The sequence below is a fragment of the Microcaecilia unicolor genome, chromosome 8 (assembly GCF_901765095.1).
Source record: "Microcaecilia unicolor chromosome 8, aMicUni1.1, whole genome shotgun sequence".
Taxonomy (NCBI): domain Eukaryota; kingdom Metazoa; phylum Chordata; class Amphibia; order Gymnophiona; family Siphonopidae; genus Microcaecilia; species Microcaecilia unicolor.
The window spans coordinates 188,818,592-188,838,850 of record NC_044038.1 but is presented as its reverse complement, the minus strand read 5'-3'; the positions used below and the strand labels follow the sequence as shown (position 1 = coordinate 188,838,850).

Genomic DNA, 20,259 nt, shown 5'->3' with positions numbered 1-20,259 from the left:
ACAGCGCTCCGCCGTCTGAGAAGTGCTGAGGACGACTTCCCAAATTAAGCCAGAATCTCTCTTCTTTTATACACTTACCTCTCCATAGAAGTCTATGGTGAGGTACATTTTTGTCAGTTATTTCTCAATTTCTGCGGTTATACTTTCGCGTCCTGCCATCTGTGCATTTGTACCCAGCTCCTTCCGTTCCATCTATTTCAACAGGTTGCCACATTTTCCGGTTATGTCAACATGTTTTTAGAACAAACTGTTTTTGCGGTTACTAACATATTTTTCTGTTGAGATACCAGTTTCACATAATGTTTTTGCAACACCTCTCATCACATCTTCTGATCTCTGTATCATTTTATACATTAATATAAAAAAATAAGCCCCATTTTGAGAGCCACATTTTTTTCCATTTATCCATCCTTCTCTCATTACAGGTGCTATATTTTATTTGAACATTGTACCTGTTTGTGTTATTGAATCATTGTTCAGACCTGCTTTCTGCAGATTCTCAAATATTAATTCATTTGTTACTTGTTTGGCCTAATCAGTACCTTTTCAGATATTTTTGGCTCTGTGGCTTTGTCCATCACAATTCCAGTGATAGATCTAAAACCAGGCCATATATTAACACCTTCCTTGTCATCAAGCAGATGAAGCCATTACATATGGGATGTAACAAAGCAATCCCTAAATAGGGTGGGAACAAGCCACACCACGCGCTAGCACCTGTGCTCCAAAACGCGCATCCCTCCTGGCAGCCACATCCAGCCTGTAATGTCGGGCGAAAGAGAGCTTAGAAGCCCATGTTGCAGCACTGCAAATCTCATGAAGAGATAGTGCTCCAGTTTCTGCCCAGGAAGAGGAAATCGCTCTTGTGGAATGTGCCTTAAAGGCTTCAGGCAGAGCCTGGCCAGACAGCAGATATGCTAAAAAGATAGCTTCTTTGAGCCAATGGGCAATAGTGGCTTTAGACGCTGAAGACCCTCTGCGAGGACCTGCAAACAGCACAAAAAGATGATCAGAGGTCCTGAAATAATTTGTCATTCGCAGATACTGCAACAGAGTCCTGCACACATCCAAAAGGTGCAACTGCCCAAATGAATCTGGAAACTCCTCCTCAACAAAGGAGGGAAGAAAAACAGGCTGGTTTAGGTGAAACGCTGAAACCACCTTAGGAATGAAGGAAGGCACGGTCCGAACCGTGACCCCTGACTGAGAATTGCAGAAAAGGGTCTCTACAGGACAGCGCCTGGAGCTCTGACACCCATCTCGCCGAGGTAATGGCCACTAAAAAGACGGCCTTCAGTGTCAAATCTTTCTCTGAAGCACGCCGAAGCGGTTCAAAGGGAGCCCCCTGAAGGGCCTTCAATACTAACCCCAGGTTCCAAGCTGGACAAGGTGCCCGCACGGGAGGATGGAGCCGAAGCACCCCTCTAAGAAACCGTGATACATCTGGATGAGCAGCTAAGGACACGCCTTCAACCTTGCCACGCAGGGAGGCCAATGCTGCCACTTGCACCCGCAGAGAATTATAGGCCAAGCCTTTGTGTACACCAGACTGCAAAAAGTCCAGAATCGGTGAGACAGGAGCCCGCAACAGAGAAAGCTCCCTTGAAACACACCAGACTTCAAACTGGCGCCAAATCCTGGCATAAGCCACAGAAGTGGAGCACTTACGGGCCTGCAGGAGAGTGGAAATTACCTTATTTGAGTAGCCTTTATCTCTCAATTGCGCCCTCTCAATCGCCATGCCATAAGACCAAAGCGGCAGGCATCCTCCATGGTCACCGGACCCTGTGACAACAGGTGCGGAACCAGAGGTAACGGAAAGGGAGCCTCCAACAGCATCTGTCAGAGGTCCGCATACCAAGGCCTCCTGGGCCAATCCGGGGCGATGAGCACCACTTCTCCTGGATGCAGCTGAATCCGCAGGAGCACTCGCCCTATCAAGATCCACGGAGAGAACACATACAGCAAGCCCAGTGGCCAGGGTTGAGCTAAGGCATCCAACCTGGCAGAGCGAGGATCCCTCCGTCTGCTGAAGAAGCACGGGACTTTGGCATTGGAACTGGTCGCCATAAGATCCATCACTGGCTTGCCCCATTTGGCACATATCTGCAGGAATACATCGTCTGCTAGTTCCCACTCCGCTGGATCGATCTGATGCCTGCTTAGATAGTCGGCTTGAACGTTGCTCTGACCTGCAATGTGAGCTGCTGACAGGGACTGTAGATGCAGCTCGGCCCAGTGGCAAATTTGTTCAGCCTGCGCGGCTAGAGCTCTGCACTGAGAGCCGCCTTGTCGATTTATGTAGGCCACTGCTGTCGTGTTGTCCGACATCACTCGGACAGCCAATCCTTCCAGGGTCACTTGAAAGGCCAGAAGAGCCAGAAACACCGCTTTCAACTCCAGGCGGTTGATAGATCACTCCGACTTGTCGGGCGTCCACAGACCCTGGGCATGCTTCCCCTGGCAATGTGCGCCCCAGCCCTTCAGGTTGGCATCTGTTACCACTAGGCACCAATCGGGGAGCGCCAGCAGCATTCCCCTCCGCAACATGCTGTCCGAGAGCCACCACTCCATACTGAGGCGAGCCGCAGGGAGCCAAGAAAGTCTGCACTGATAATCCTGGAGATACTGGAGACCATCGTTGAAGTAGAGAATACTGTAGAGGTCTCAGGTGCGCTCTCGCCCATGGCACCACTTCCAAGGTGGCCATCATCGATCCCAATAGCTGGACAATGTCCCAAGCTCATGGGCGGGGCATCCTCAGGAGCAGACGGACCTGATTTTGAAGCTTGCACCGCCTTTGCTCGGGAAGAAACACATAGCCCGAGGCTGTGTCGAACCTGGCTCCCAAATATTCTAGAGATTGCGAGGGGGTCAGGTAACTTTTGGCCATATTGACGACCCAGCCCAGTGATTGAAGGACTGAAACCACTCTGGCTGTAGCTAGATGGCTCTCTTTTTCTGAGTCTGCTCTGATGAGCCAGTCGTCTAGGTACGGGTGAACCCGGATACCCTCTCGCCTGAGAAAGGCAGCTAGTACCACCATTACCTTGGAGAAGGTTCGGGGAGCTGTGGCGAGGCCAAAAGGCAAGGCCCGAAACTGGAAATGTTTTCCCAACACCGCAAACCGCAGAAACGTCTGGTGCGGGGGCCAAATTGGTATGTGCAAGTAAGCTTCTTTCAGGTCCAGAGACATGAGAAACTCTCCTGGCTGTACCGCCGCAATGACGGAGTGCAGGGTTTCCAAGTGAAAATGCCGCACTCTTAAGGACTTGTTTAGCTCTTTTAAGTCCAGGATCGGGCGAAAAGACCTGCCTTTTCGTGGCACCACAAAGTAAATGGAGTAGCGGCCTAGACCTTGTTCGGCGGGAGGCACCGGGGTCACAGCCCCTATCTGGCTCAGACTGTGCAAAGTCTCCTCTACCACCGCCCGTTTGGCGGCAGAACCGCATTGGGACTCCACAAACACGTCTCTCACCGGGGCATCGAATTCTATTCGGTATCCGTCTCTGATCAGGTCCAAGACCCACTGATCTGCGGAGATTTTTGGCCCACTCCTCGAAAAAGAGGGAAAGTCTTCCTCCGATGACAGGAAACGAGGAGGGAGCCGGCGCACCATCATTGAGAGGGTCGCCCCTGAACTCCAGGCCTTGAACCGGCAGCTGCGGAACGTTTGTCCCAGCGAAAGGAGTTTCTCTGCTGAAAGCGGGCACGCGAAGTGAACCCAGCAGCACGCCCCGGGCGGTACCTTCTAGCTTCACGGAAGCGAGGTCTGTAAGAGGAGTGGACCGCCTGACCCTTAGAGGAAGGCTTCGGCCTATCTTCGGGCAAGCGCTGAGGTTTGGAATTCCCCAGGCCTTTAACAATGTTTTCCAGCTCCTCACCAAACAGGAGAAGGCCTTAAAAGGGCAACTTCACCAACCTTTGCTTAGAGGCCATGTCCGCCACCCAATGTCGTAGCCAAAGAGTGCGGCGAGCCGCCACTGCTACAGTCATTAGTTTAGCCGAAGCTCTGACCATATCATAAAGGGTGTCAGCCAAAAAGGACAAGGCCGACTCCATCCACGGAGCCACTTCAGATAAGGTCTCCGCTCCATCACCGAGCTGTTCCACTGCCTGCTGTAACCAAGCCAGGCAGGCTCTAGCAGCATAACAACTGCATGCAGACGCCCAAACAGTGAGACCTGCCAAATCAAAGGACCGCGGTCTTGAATATCCTCCTCCTTCAACAGGGAGAGTAGTTCTCTTTGTCACAGCCGTGACCAGGGCATCCACTTTAGGCATTGCAAAGCGAGCCAAATGTTCCTCACTCAGAGGGTATAATTGCCCCATAGCCCTGGCAACCTTCAAAGGTCCCTTGGGGTCAGCCCATTGAGCCGAAATAAGCTCTTGGATGGAGTCATGCAAAGGAAAGGCTCGAGCAGGCTTTCTGGTACTAGCCATCCTTGGATTAACGGAGGAGGCTGTGCCACTCCCAAGATCTTCAATCGAGAGGGCTTGTAAGGCATCTGAAATAAGCGCTGGCAGCTCCTCGCGGTGGAAAATCCTCACTGCAGACGGATCATCAAGCTCCTGTGGCAATTCTGCACCCGACTCTGGCTCCTCAGCCCAAGAAGTTCTGCCAGACCCCTCAGAATCCTCATAGCCCGACCACAGGGGGGAAAAGGGGGGTGCGCCACACTCAGAAGGGGAATTAACCCTTCTGCGTTTATCAGGAGGATAAGAAACAGGCAAAGCCAACTCCAAAAGGCCAGGATCCACCGGGGGGGCAGGCAGAGGGTCCAAAGATCCCTGTGGAAGAGCATTAAAACAAAATCAGGGGAGAAAACCGCTCCCTGACCGCCCGGATCCTGCCCAGGGCTATGAGCGCTATTATTAGCCTCACTCAGAGGACCCCCCCCCCCCCCGGATTCAGGGCTCTCCATCACAACGGAGGCCGTGCCATGTGGAAAATCCAAAATGGCATCCGCTGCCAGCTCAGAGCGCGAAAGATCGCCGCTCGCCATGCTCGGGCCGGCTCTACCGTCTGTACAGCACGAATTACAGAGCCCCGCTGCTGATTTGCGCTTGCCACATTTAGAACAGCGCTTTACAGTCTCTGCAGCCATCCCCGAAAACAGCGGTAAAATTAAAAAATGGCGGTTCGCACCAAAAACATCCCAATCACGGGCCCACCCAGGAGGAGTCAGAAAACACTCTTACCTCACTAGACCGAGTATCACAGCTCCAGTCCTGCAGAAGAATCTCAAGAAAAAAAACCTCTTTTCCAAGATCGCTGCGCTAAAGCGTGATGCAACTTTAATTATTTATTTATTTTTAACGCTGTGAGGAAAGCAGAGGTAAAAGAGGTAAATAAAATCTCTCCGAAGGCTCAGATAAGTGGGAAAGGCAGGGAAAGGCGAACCAATGTGCCTGCATCCACTGAGTGGGAAAGGACAGGGAAAAGCAAGCTAATATGTCCACATCCACGGGGGCATGGGTAAGGCAGGGAAAGGGCTGACCTATGTGCCTTCAAAGTGAAGCTGCTATAGCCTCTAACACCCCGGCTAACAACTGGCAAGCTAGGAGCCACCCCCAGGCAGATTTTTGATGGAGCTCGAAGAAGCTGCAGCCACCCTGCTTGGGGAGATAGAGAATACTGAAGAGGCAGTGGAGCTAGCTGGCCATGAGACACTGTGAAAAGTTGAGTGCTCTCTCTCCCCCTGTTGGTTGATGGACACAACCCATACGTAATGGCTTCATCTGCTTGATGACAAGGAAAAGATGGATTTCTATCTTCGATAACAGGAAGGCCTGGTACATCTGGAGGACAAAACTCAGGAGGAAATCCCCCTGCCTGAGTGACTCCAGAGTGTACCAGAGCTCCAGCATCAGGTTCTCCTCGATGTGCAGCATTGCCTACAGCAGAGAGATCACCCGACTGAGAAGACAGAGGGTGATTCAAAATGGCCACCGTTCGCGCCACTTGAGCTGTGACAGTCCCCGAAAGCACGCCTGACACCTCCGCAACAAGCGGCGTTGAGTGGGACGGTGAAGAAATAACAGCCGGCGAAATTGACCCCGAAACCAGAAGAAGCACAGGCCCCGAAGCAACATCCTAAGCAGAGCAAAATTTACAACAGCCGGCTGCGTTAAGTCCGCGACGCTGAGACCAATGACTGAAGCCGACCACAACGGCAAAGAACCAGAAGCAGCTGAGGACGACCCCAAAATCTGAGGAAAAACAAATACGACGCTCCCACCAATGCCGTACAATATATACAAGCGCGGCACAGCGCTTAAGTTTTTCGGCCAGCTTTACTAAGCGCATGCACGCGCCTGACGGTTCGCGCCGAGACTGAAGTCTTTTTTTTTTTTTTTCAAACGGCCCCGCTGCGCTGAGCAAAATCAATGAAATAAAATATATAAAATATACCTCCGAGAATGGAACTGAAGGGAAGCAGCAAAGCAGAAAGTTTCTTGCTTTTCTTTCAAAACCTCTAAGCAGCTACAAAGGCACACAGACTAGAAAAACAGAGCTGCCTGCTCGTTGAAAACAATGGGGAAGCACTGCTTCTACAATCCTTTACTTCTGGAGGCTGTTTTTTTTTTTTTTTTTTCAAACAGCTGAGCTTGCTCGTTAAAATGCTGGGGAAAGAAAAATACATGTAAAGTTAACTTCCTAAAGTGGCTGCCTCTCCCAAAGGCAATACACCTTTCTAACCAAAGGGTAGCCCTTTCCAGCTAAGTATGGGAGATGGTGAGGAAGGGGGGAGGGACTCGGGGACACCCGAGTTTAACACCCCAGAGGCTTTAAAAGAAAGAAAAAGAAAGAAAGGAAAACCCTGTCAAGCGTCTAATTGAGATTCCAGGCGCAGAAGAAATATTCTGAATATCTCTAATATCTTAAAGAGAAAAAAGGAAAGAGAGAGACTAATGGGCTCACTTCCTACCTGCCGGGAGACTGAGAAAATACTGAGGCTAGGGTCACATGATCAGGGCTCTTATTGGCTCTCTGGAGTCACAGTTTTTTCTCAGTCTCCACCTGCTGGAAGGCGAGCACAACCCATCAGTTCAATCCTGGTCCGGTCCGGAGGGACACTAAGGAAGAGGGGCATTTTCGATATGATGTCTAAGTTGGAATTTGGACGTTTTGAGCTAAACATCCCAAATCCGAATAGGAATATAGCCATTTTTGAAAATGGTCACATGCTAGATGATGTTGTGCTCTGTGCATCTGTCTTTTTGGTCCATTCAAAAAAAAAAGTCCATGTGCAAAACGCACAAAATCAAGCCATTGGGATATAGGAAGGGCCAACAATCTTAGTAGACTGGCCACATAGACATCTCAGAAGAGCAATGGGGCACCCTAGGGGACACTCTTGTGGATTTCATGTAAAAGATCCCAGACATACATCTCACCATTACCTCCTTATCTTGTGTGCTGAGCCCTCCAAAACCTACTTCCCCCAACTGTACGCCATAACCCTTATGGGTGATGGGGTCAAGTTATGTCTCATCAGATCTATTTAGTCTTTATTAAATCCTCCTGCCCTTAATACACTCCTTGGTCATCTCACAATCAGACTACTGTACTTCCCTTTACTTAGGCCTTCGGATCAAAGATCTACACTGCTTACAAAGTCCAAAATACCACCATCAGAGTTCTTCATCACCTCAAGAAATTTGATCACATTACTTCTTATCTTAAATCCTCTCACTGGCTTCCCCACCATATTATATATAAAATCCTTCTGTTAATTTTCAAAACTCTTACTGTTTCTGAACCCCTCTATATTTTGAGATATCTCACTTCTTAACACTGAGACATGAACATTAGGTTTATCACAGCTCAACCTTCTGTCCATTCCATCACATAGAGAACTTTTTCATAAACTTAGTAGACATACATATTTTCAAAGCACTTAGCCTTCCAAAGTTCCATAGAAACCTATGGAACTTTGGAAGGTTAAGTGCTCCATATGTTTTCATTTTAGGCCCAAGGTTATGGAACTCCGTACCATCTCACTTCAGACAAATCACTCTCTATCCCTCTTTAAAGAAGAGCTCAAGACTTTCCTCTTTCAAGATGCTTGTACTTAGAGGTTTTTGTTTTTTTTCAAATTAGGTCACTCTTACCTGACTGACAGATTCCCTTATCATATTGTCTTTTCTTTTTTCTCCCCTCTTTCCTGTTTATATTGTAGTTCTACCCTAGTTCCTTTTGTTTCAAGTTAGTAATGTATGTCCATTTCTCCTCTTTTCTTTTTTAGATTGTACACTTCCCAGATGGTTTGGTTCTGTTGGGTGGGATAGAAAGTCTTTAATAAACTCCAGTAGACAGATGTGGTAGCCGTGTTAGTCCACTTTTAAAGGTAATCAATAGAAACAAAATAAAACATGGAAAAGAAAAGAAAATTATACCTTTTTTATTGGACATAACTTAATACATTTTCTGATTAGCTTTCCAAGGTAGCCCTTCTTTGTCAGATCGGAAATAGGCAAAAGTTGATAGATGACAGTATATATATAAGTGAAACTTCAAAGCATTTCAGTGACAGTCTAACAGGATGAGGGTGGGTTAGGAGAGAGACAGGGAGATTGGGTGGATGAGGGACAGGGAGATATACTTAAATGTAAGACCTTTGAAGTCAGAATTATTCCATATTTTGACACCCACCAGACAGGGCAACGATCTGGGTTTTCTAGCCCATTATAAACCATACAATTGTACTGCTTTGTCACCTCAATTAAGTGTTAATTAAGGTGTGGGGAAGTAGAATACTTGCATAGGTTGCTGAGTCAGCTTCAAAGAGCCTGTTTAAAAGAGGCCCCTTAGATTCAAAACTAAATAAAGAGGAAAGGTCCCACTGAACTTTCTTTCTGAGAAGTTCCTAGAAAAGAGGACATTTCTCTGGTAAGTAAACGCTATTTTGCTTTGTGCTTTGGGAACTTAAAGATTGGGGTTTAAAGGAGGAATTGTAGGTTAGTGTTAGGCAAAATAAACATATAAAAAGCAAAATTTATCAACTAATCTCCATAGACTTCTCCACTTAGTTTTAAAAACTTTGTACCACAGCATTAACAGATAGAATCTAGCAGGCACTGCTCAGTGTGCTGCTGTGGCTAAGAAAGCAAATAGAATATTATGTATTATTAGGAAAGGAATGGAAAACAAAAATTAGGATGTTATAATGCCTTTGTATCACTCCATGGTGCGACTGCACCTTGAATATTGTGTTCAATTCTGGTCGCCGCATCTCAAAAAAGATATAGTGGAATTAGAAAAGGTGCAAAGAAGGATGACGAAAATGATAAAGGGGATGGGACGACTTCCCTATGAGGAAAGGCTAAAGCGGCTAGAGCTCTTCAGCTTGGAGAAAAGACGGCTGAGGGGAGATATGATAGAGGTCTATAAAATAATGAGTGGAGTTGAATGGGTAGATGTGAAGCGTCTGTTCACGCTTTCCAAAAATACTAGGACTAGGGGGCATGCGATGAAGCTACAATGTAGTAAATTTAAAATGAATCGCAGAAAATGTTTCTTCACTCGACGTGTAATTAAACTCTGGAATTCATTGCCAGAGAAAGTGGTAAAGGCGGTTAGTTTAGCGGAGTTTAAAAAAGGTTTAGACGGCTTCCTAAAGCCAATAGACCATTATCAAATGGGGAAAATCCACTATTTCTGGGATAAGCAGTATAAAATGTTTTGTACCTTTTTTGGGATCTTGCCAGGTATTTGTGACCTGAATTGGCAACTGTTGGAAACAGGATGCTGGGCTTGATGGGCCTTTGGTCTTTCCCAGTATGGCAATACTTATGTACTTATGTCACCCTCTTGCCTCCACCCAGCTCTCCCTGTCTCTCACCTAACCCACCCTCATCCTGTTAGACTGTCAATTAAATGCTTTGATGTTTCACTTATATATACTGTCATCTGAGACTTCCGGTGGAGCCGAGCGGCAAGATGGCCGCGGTCTGAGAGAGCTCCGCGACACCGCTGACGGGTCCTCTACCCCCCCGCTCTCAAGACCCCCTCCACGGCAAGCTGGCGACACCTAAAGCTCCCCAACACATGCGGGCACCTACGGAAGTCTTTTTGGTAAGCCCGGGAGTGCAGCGCAGTCGAAGATAGTGACACGCGTGACCAGATCAAAATGGCGGCCGGAAGCTCAGCGCACAAGAAGACGGAGAGTTAGCAGAGCAGATGACATAACACGCGGAGTAAGAACTCGAGGGCTTGATTTGAGGGAGTTTGAAGGAGGAACGGATTAATGGATAAGGGGGAGAGCGACTAATTAAAAAATTTCATCTGCCTTCCCCGCGTCCCCCCCTCACCCCCCGACGAGTGAACAGTGATTGAGACACCGAAACATAGAGCGGCCCATAACTCAGCTCGCAATACCAGGGGCCAGGAACACTCGGACATGCATCACAATCAAAATTGGGCAATGCCTACATTTGCACACATATCTCAGGAGTGGGCGCCTCGGCAGCGTACTTTGAACATTTTCTCACGGAGATCGTAACTACCAGTGGAGAAAAGAAGAGCACCCCTCTTCGTGCTACAGGAGAGGTATAAAGCTTGAAGTATAAGCAAGACTATGGCACATAATTTGTAGAATTTGGGCAATTGTTTGCATACTATTACACAGGTGCATAGATAATCAACTAATAGCGGGTCGCTCCCACTGGCAGACTGAAGGAAAGTTTGAGAGGGGTTTGGACCCGCAGTCTGGCAGCGTGGGAGAATTGGCCCCCAGAACTAGCGGAAAACAGACGGAGGTGGGCTTGTGGGACCCAGGCACAGAGCACTATCGTAATATATACAGCAAAAGCGCCTACATTATAAGACCAGACGCGTAGATTCTGCAAAAGATATAATACACTCTGTATGGAGCAATTTCTGAAGCCTAAACTAACAGGAACAACCCGAAGCGGGACCAAATACGATAAAGGGAGGAGTCCCACATCGACCACAGGGGCCAAGATGGCAGAAGGGAAGCTTGAAAAACTTGGGGACTTTTCTGAAAAACAGTTAGCACAGATAACAATGGCGGTTAGTGCCGCACTTAACCCAAGGTTTGACCTGCTTGAACGCCAAATGAGCAGTTTAGAAGCTACCATGGCAGACACAGTGAGACGAGTGGGAGAGGCGGAAAGCAGAATTTCAGCTGTGGAAGATACGAGAGCACAGAATGCCCAAGACGTCACCCGTCTGATGGAACAACTTAAAGCACAACAAGACAAGATTGAGGATATGGAGAACAGAGCACGGAGATGCAATTTAAGAATTGTTGGCTTGCCAGAAGCAATCCCTGAAAAATCATTGGGACACCTGTTGGAACAATGGCTCAAAAAAGAATTGGCCCTGTCAGACAGCTATGGAGAACTGTGTATAGAAAGGGCCCACAGACTCGGCCGTTGGCAACAGGGACAACAACGACCCAGGTTGGTGATCATCAAAGTCCACAACTACTTACACAAAGAGGAGATTATGAGGGGCTTCCGACTGAAAAGGGATACCTTGAAATACGATGGGAACCTGATTAAAGTATTTCAGGATTACTCGGCTGGAGTACAAGAGCAAAGACGCCGGTTCCATCCACTTTGTACAACGCTGGTAAATAGGAGAACACGGTTTATGCTGATTTATCCGGCTATTTTGAAAATCCAACATGAAAACCGATGGCGTTCTTTCCACTCAGTCCCAGAGGCTCAGCAGTTTATAGACGCAGAGTTACTGGCACCAGCGGAGGCACCTCCGTGAACGCACCCCCAAAAAACTCATGTTGGAGTAAAAAGCTTAGCTTTACTTACAGCCCCAAAAGAGGGCGGTGATGATGCAGGCATGCAAGTAATGTTCTTTTTGTTAATAGAGTGTGGGTTAAGAATTGTTATGTTGAATGTTCCAAATGTATTAACTGCTGATAGGTTTCCCTGAAGGTTCCTTAAGGTAGAGCAAGCGGGTCGCCTGGGGGGGAGGGGGGGAATTCCAATTCCTTTTTCCTTTTTCAGGTTGGGGGGGGGGGTGTGGGGTACGCCGGGGGGGGGGGGGGGAGTCGTATAGCGGTACTACATCCAAGGAAGAAGAGAAGTTAAGGGCTGGGATAGAGGGCAAGGGTCCTCATCTAATGAGGGGTAGGGGGTGGGGGGAGGGAGGGTTTAGAGGGGATTTCATAACAAGGGTGGGAGGGTTTCTGACAAAAGGGTATAGGTCTCTAATTCAGGTCAAACAAACGAACGAAACATGTGGGTGCTGTATAGGTCTAAAACACGGAGTAAGTAACAGAGCACAACTTCACAGCTGCTGGGGAAGGGCTGGGACCCAGTGGCTGAATTTTTCAAGTGTATTATCATGAAATCAGTAAGCCCAAGTGATAACACATTGTAAAATAGTCACTTGGAATGTGGGAGGCATTTCGTCTCCCATTAAAAGGAAAAAGATTTTAACGCATTTAAAGCGTCTCAAAGCAGATATTGCATGTCTACAGGAAACGAAATTGACAGCTGCAGAGTATGAAAAGTTGAGGCAGGGCTGGGTGGGACAAGTGATCCATGCATCCTCAGATGGGCGGAGAGGGGGTGTGGTAATTTGTATACGCCGGCAACTGGCTTGCACGGTGGAGACAATTCTACAAGATCCTAATGGGCGATTCGTATTGATTAAAATGTGGTTACAGGGGAGGGAATTATACCTGCTAAATGTATATGCCCCCACTCCCCCAGATGATTCCTTCTTTCCCAGATTATCACGGCAGTTGCTCCCCTATGAAAGTAAACATTTGGTGATTGCGGGGGATATGAATGTACTGATGGACCCAAGAATTGACTATTCGGGAGAAGGACACGGGGGGAGGGAGAACCGCAAGGGGTATAGAATGTTAAAAGAATTTAGCAATTCACTCTCTGTAATAGATACATGGCGGAATTTGCACCCGGGCTCGAGGGAATACACGCATCGATCCAGGGCACACGGGACTTGGGGTAGAATAGATTATATGTTTACTTCCCCTGCATTATTCACATGTGTCAGAGACACTAAAATTGAAGAGATATTGATATCAGATCATAGCCCTGTCTGGTTGGAGCTGGAGGCGCCAGGGAGCTACAAGCCGACCAGACGGTGGAGGTTCCCTAGTTATCTAGTAAAAGATAAGTCTTTTCAAAAATTCTTAGTCAAAAAATGGGAAGAATATGAATTGTTCAACAGGCAACATAAATCTAACTCCCAATTGTTTTGGTGTACTGGAAAGGCGGTTCTCAGAGGGGACATAATCGCCTTTGTTGCAAATAAGCGGAAAAAGAGCACAGCTAGCCTCTTACATCTGAATAGACAACTACAGAAGGCTAGAAGCCGCTATATGGAACGGCAAACCACAGCTAACAGGGACACCTACTTATCTATTCAGGCAGCTGTGAATTCTCTGTTACATGAAAGAGTATTAAAAAATAAGATTTTTCAGAAGTATAGTTTCCACAGGTTTGGGAACAGAGCCGGGGGAATGTTGGCTCGGATAGTCAGGAAGCGGGAGGGAGGCAGAACCATATCGGCCCTAAAAGAAAAGGCGGGAGGCCTTACTAATTGCCCAGATAGGATTCTCCAAATACTCCAGGAACATTTTGCACAATTATACACAGCCGAACATTCGGTTGGGGAGGCACAAATGAGTGACTTTTTGAGAAGGGCTCGAATGCCAAGGCTTGGAGAGTCAGATATAGCATGTCTAGAAGCCCCCATTCAGCCCAAAGAGTTAATAGAGGCCATAAAAGGGTTGAAGTCGTTTTCGGCACCAGGGGTGGATGGGTATTCAGGAGAATTTTATAAAATACTACAACCCCAATTGATACGGCCACTTTTCGAGTACCACCAAGCGGTGATACAAGAAGGGAAATTTCCCTTATATGAAAACACTGCATGCATATCATTATTGTTGAAACCTGGAAAAGTAGTCGAAGAACCAGAATCCTACAGGCCTATTTCGTTAATCAATGTTGATATTAAGCTCTTAGCAAAGATCCTGGCTTCACTGCTCGATAGGTGTATACCCAGTGTGATTGAACCGGCACAAGTGGGATTTATTCCCAAAAGACATTCTGTCGTACATATTCGGAGAATATTGCTTGCAATGGCACAGTGTCGGTCCGATGAGACGCCTGGGATATTGGTGAGCCTTGATGCCACTAAAGCTTTTGACAGGGTAGGGTGGGACTTTCTGTTTTATGTGTTAGATTGGATAGGACTCCCTCCTGGAATAATACAAGCAATTGAGACTTTATATACTGGCATGGAAGCACATATAACAGCTAATGGGGGGCTCTCGACAGGGTTCAGGATAGGTAGAGGAACGCGGCAGGGATGCCCCTTGTCCCCACTCCTGTTTGACCTAACGTTAGAACCATTGCTACGCCTTCTGAACTCTGACCCCAGAATCTGTGGAGTGCAGTTGGGGGAGCAGGAGATCCGTGCTTTGGCTTATGCTGACGACGTTCTCCTGGTACTGACCAACCCACGGGAGTCATTTGAGGCAGCCTTGTCACTGATAAAGGAGTATGGGATGTTATCGGGATTTGATCTTAACCTCTCTAAGTCTTGTGCGATGCCAATGAATATAGGTACTGAATCGCATTGGCAGGGGGAGGCCCCTCTTAGGTGGGAGACAACAAAACTGAGATACCTGGGGGTGTACATTCCTTGTGATAGGTCCACTATGTATAGAGATAATATAGCCCCATTAATGGAGATGACTAAAAGTAAACTGCTGATGTGGAAAGAGCTGCCACTTACTATTTGGGGTAGAATAGCACTATTCAATATGGTGGTAGCCCCCAGGTGGTTATATGTTTTTCAACAACTACCACTCTTTTTGAAACACAAGGATGATAAACAGTTACAACGTTTACTACAAACATACCTGTGGCAGGGGAAGAAACCAAGAATACCATATAACCAGATAGTGGCACCAAGGGAAGGAGGTGGCATGGGACTTTTAAGTATTAAATTTCTGGCGACTGCGTGTTCCATGCGACATATAAACGATTGGTATCGGGGGACATCAGATTTCTCCGTCACATCGGTGGAGACCTCGGTGTTTCCAGATATACATTTTAGCCATTTACTCCACACCCCGCTTCAGCATTTCAGAGGCACCCACTTTTAAAATCTCTCAGGGACACTTGGAGATGGGTGTGTAGACGGTATCATTTCTCCTCCCGTGTGTCCCCTTGGATGTCAATATGTGATAACCCAGCATTTCCCCCAGGTCAGGGGGTTAGTACATTTAGTAGTTGGGCAAAAAAGGGGATCGTATATTTGGCACACATAGTTACAGAAGAGGGACGAATTCAGGAGTATTCAGAGCTCCAGGCCAGATATGGGATTCCCCCAACACATTGCTTTGCGTATTGTCAATTGAGACATTATGTAGCCTCATTAGAATGGACAGATCTTACGGAGGACGTGGTGGAGGTCCTCTCGGAAGAATTTACACTGGGAGCTCAACTCCCGGTACCGCTGAAATTTCACCACAGACAACTCAAAGATACCACAGCAGAGTTGGATTTTCGGCGGCTAGCAAGAGAGTGGTCGGGGGATTTAGGTTGCACACTTACTGAAGAGGAATGTAGGTCATATCTGAAATCTATTTATAAGCAGAGGCTTTCCATTCCGCAGAGGGAGCGGCTATATAGGTGGCTGCTTAGGACGCATATATCTCCGCAGAGAGCACAGAAAGCGGGATTTACTGCAACAGGCACATGCCCAAAATGTAATCAGAATGCGGCATCCCTAGGCCATATGTTTTGGAGCTGTTCTTATGTGGAGCGGTTCTGGAAGCAAGTTCTAAAGGGGATAGATCAATTATGGCATTGTACCCTTATGAGGGAACCTTTAATTTTATTTAACATATTTAAGTACACTACAGACCCCCCCAGAAGGTTTCAAGGCATTTGCAAAGGTAGCAATTTATTTTGGAATAAACACCATATTGCAATTTTGGAGAGCACAAGAGGCGCCCCCACTACAGATATGGCGCTCACAATTAGTGAAGCAAATGAGAATAGATAGGTGTGGGGTACCTGATTTAGAAAGCACAGGGGGACTAAGGTTCAGGGCGCAGTGGGAGCCGCTGTGGGTCACACTCACACCTAAAGCACGTAGTCTACTGTTAAACTTCTGACCCTTCCTTGAAGCTCTTTTAACTTGTCATCTGGCAGGGAACTGGTTGATAGAGATATTATTGTGTATACTTTTTTGATAAATGGGACCTTCAGTGTAAATTATAACACTTTGAATATCCTTTAGGTACAAGGGATGCTGAGGCAGGACCATTGCATCTGTTACTGGTTGGAGACCTGTGCAATACATCATGTTGAAGTTGTAGAGACCGGGGGGATAGGGTGGAGGGTGGGATGGGGGGGATGGGAGGACAAGTTCTGGTAGGGAGGGAGGGAAGGTGGGGGAGAAATATAAAAGATGTATCGTACTTTATTGTATTGAGCATAAGATGTTAGATGACAACTTTTGATATGTACTTTCCTTGGCAAATATTTGTTTAACTGTCAATCTTTACTAATAAAAATGATTTAAACATATATACTGTCATCTACCAACACTTGCTTATTTCCGATCTGACGAAGCAGGGCTACCTTCAAAAGCTAATCAAAAATTGTATTATGTCCAATAAAAAAAAGTTATAATCTTATTTTATTTATTTATTTATCCCACATTTTCCCACCTCTTTGCAGGCTCAATGTGACTTACAAATACATCATGGATAGTGGAAATATAATAGACAAATAGGCATTTAGTGTTACAGAAAATTTTTGGTAACATGATAATGATAAGACATGATAGTAGCATGACAAGCAGATATTATAAGACATTTCTAACTACGTGTGGAGATTTATGTATATTCACATTGGTTGATCTTTGTGGTAAGCCTTGCTGAAGAGATGGGTCTTCAGTAGTTTGCGGAAGTTCATTAGTTCGTAGGTCATTTTTAAGTTGCACGGCAGTGCGTTCCATAACTGTGTGCTTAAGTAGGCGAAGTTTGACGCGTGCATTACTTTGTATTTTAGACATTTGCAGTTAGGGAAGTGCAGATCAAGGAATGTGCGGGATGATCTTTTGGCATTCTTGGGTGGTAAGTCTATCAGGTCTGACATGTAGGCTGGTGCATCTCCATGAATGATTTTGTGAACTAGGGAGCAAATTTTGAACGTGATGCGTTCTTTGAGTGGGAGCCAGGGTAGTTTTTCTCGTAGGGGCTTGGCACTTTCATATTTTGTTTTGCCGAATACAAGTCTAGCTGCAGTGTTCTGGGCTGTCTGAAGTTTTATTTCTATTGATTACCTTTAATAAACTTTAAATCTATATGTGGGTACAGTAGGCTTTTAGTCAGTTTTAGAGGGCTCACACTTTCTGACACAAGTGTGATAGCTACAGCGAGATATGGGCATGGGTCCCCTTCTCTACAGTCCATGGCACCAACTACTACACTTCTCCAGGGTCCTGTTTGCTGCTCTAATAGAACTGGCTATAACATCTGAAGCTGGTCATTTAGGTCATCTTTTGTGCCTTATTCATTCTAAAAACAGGTCTAAATCAAAACATTGAAGTTTTAGCCCTAGACGATTTCGTTTTGTTACATTATGGCTATAAAATATCCAAGTGTTAGGAATGCCCTAAGCCTGCCCTAATCCCAACCCTGAAATGTACCAAACACACCCCCTTGTGATTTGGATGCACTACAGATTAATTACTTAGCCAAATGTCTACAAAATAGGTTTTGAAAATAACAATTTGGATGTTTTGAGAAGCAATACTTCAAATACTGGTTTACAACACTCTTTCAAAAATTTGCCTCTAAGTCTCACAAACAAACCTACACCTTCATCAAACAAGATGTAAATTAATGCATACTCCCTAAATCTATTATTATTAGCATTTGTATAGCGCTACCAGATGCACGCAGCGCTGAACATCTGATACAAAGAGACAGTCCCTGCTCAAAACATAGTAACACAGTAAATGATGGCAGAAAAAGACTTGCATGATCCATCCAGTCTGTCCATCAAGATAAACTCATATGTGCTACTTTTTGTGTTTACCTTACCTTGATTTGTACCTGTCCTTTTCAGTGCACAGACCGTGTAAGTCTGCCCAGCACTATCCACGCCTCCCAACCACCAGCCCCGCCTCCCACCAGCGGCTCTGGCACAGACCGTATAAGTCTGCCCAGCACTATCCCCGCCTCCCGCCCTGCCACCCACTCTCGGCTAAGCTCCTTAGGATCCATTCCTTCTGAACAGGATTCCTTTATGTTTATCCCAAAAGAGCTTACAATCTAAATAATAGACAGACAAGTATGCTAATAATAAATCTATGCATGCATTTTATATCAAATATTGGTGTACACTTCAACTCCACCTCTGCCCCATTCAAATTACATCCCCAGAAATAACTACATGCAGAACATGTAAGCACAATCTTATGGTCATAGAAACCAACTTTTCAAAATGATCGGGGGTGTTAAACCCAACAGACAAAGGGCCCTGTTTACTAAGCAGCGTTATAGGTGAATTAACGTTTTTAATACATGTTAACCATGTACGTGCTTATAATATCCCTACAGGTGCCTACATGGTTAGTGCATGCTAAATGTTGGCACACTAAAAACACTAACGCACCTTAGTAAACAGGACCCTTAGTCTACAGATTTTCTCAATATTGGTGGTGCTCAAGCACCTATGTTTATGGTGCACCTATATTTCCTATTGTAGGAGTGTAGGAGTGGATTACTGGCCCGTTTCTCTATGTTTATGGTGCACCTATATTTTATATGCCTATACCTACAATTTTATGAGCCCTGTTTTGCATGAAAAGCATGCTTTTCTTGTCGACAAACCTAAAATTACCCTTAGTACAAAAAAAAATTGTCCCTATAAATTGTTGTGACACAGGGAAGTCCCGGAGATTGAAAGACCGTAGAAAGAGGGCTGCAGTTTTCATGCAGGGTCGTTGGGGAACAGACATACTGTAGTACACTCTGAGGCATATTTTCAAAGCACTTAGCCTCCCAAAGTTCCATAGAAACCTATGGAACTTAGCCTCCCAAAGTGCTTTGAAAATATGCCTCTTTGTGTCCTGACAAAGTGTAGAATCCTAGGATCAGCATCATAGACCAAGAGGAGCAGTTGGGACTCTAGTGTGCAGAAGACAAAGAACGGATGACTCGAGCTAGAGTGAAAGAAGGGTTATGCGGTGTGATCTTTGTCTAGGGTCTCTCAGATCTTTTTACACAGACTGCGGTTTCCTTCGAGGAAAGAAAGAGGTCACAGGCACTGCCAGTGTCCGAGCGCAGAGCTCAGCACCTCGTTCCCACAAAACCAGTCGTTTTTTTTCGTCTGCAGCGATTAAAACATGCAACTCTAGCTTGAGCCAACGTATTCCTACGAGAAATTAACGGCTATAACTTCCTACCACAACTTACCAGCCATCTTGCCACTACCACTGCTGCCGTTACTATCATCAACCATTGGAAATCTCTTCCCCTTGCCCTCTGTCAGTGGGCCGGATACGTAAAGAACGCCAACACTCACTTCCTTAGCAACGGGCAGGGGCCCAAGCATCTACTTCCTTAGCAACCATAGCTTCTGCCAAACTATTTCCTTAGCAACAAGTGCTTTGAATCCGAGCTGCCAAGGAGGTTGAAGAAAACAGGAGTCGAAGTGAACCTATCTAGCCTATTATGGGGGTCTTTTACAAAACATTAGCTCGAGTTATCTGTAGCAGGGCCCATAGGAATTAAATGGGACCTGCTGCATATAACTCGAGATAACCTTTAGCAGATGATCGGAAGGCAATTGTCCCAATTCTTTGTGGAGTGGACCAGTGGCAGACCTTATAGACCTACCAGCAGGAAACACAAAAAGTTCTTCACGCACTTTCTTGGACCTTCATTGCCCCAGCTGTAAGGGACTGAAATGCAGGTCATTATATGCATCCGGCTTCTCCTACATCTGTACGCAACGTTGGAATGCACTACGTGCAAAAGCCAGATCTGCGGGATCCTCGGGATCTTCCGGATCTATTAAGTACTACCTTAAGAGTGGGGCGCTTCTTTGTTTTGACGGCCGCTTCTTTATTTTGACGGGCACCTGCTTCTTATTGTATGCAGCTATCACCAGTCGTAACCCAGCGCTGCGTTTCTCTATTTCCTCTCTTTCCGGGTTCTCCTTGTTTTTTTGTCAACACTACACAAGGAGTTTAATAGACTG

At 46.2% G+C, this 20,259-nt stretch overlaps 1 protein-coding gene across 1 annotated transcript in view; it reads right to left on the bottom strand.

Annotated features, from left to right (window-relative positions):
• KIF3B (kinesin family member 3B) overlaps positions 1-19,552 on the bottom strand; it is a 313,913-nt gene extending 294,361 nt beyond the window's left edge. Inside the window, 1 exon segment of the mRNA XM_030212076.1 lies at positions 19,473-19,552. The gene's annotated coding sequence lies outside the window, so the exon portion shown is untranslated.
• Positions 19,553-20,259: the final 707 nt, after the last annotated feature.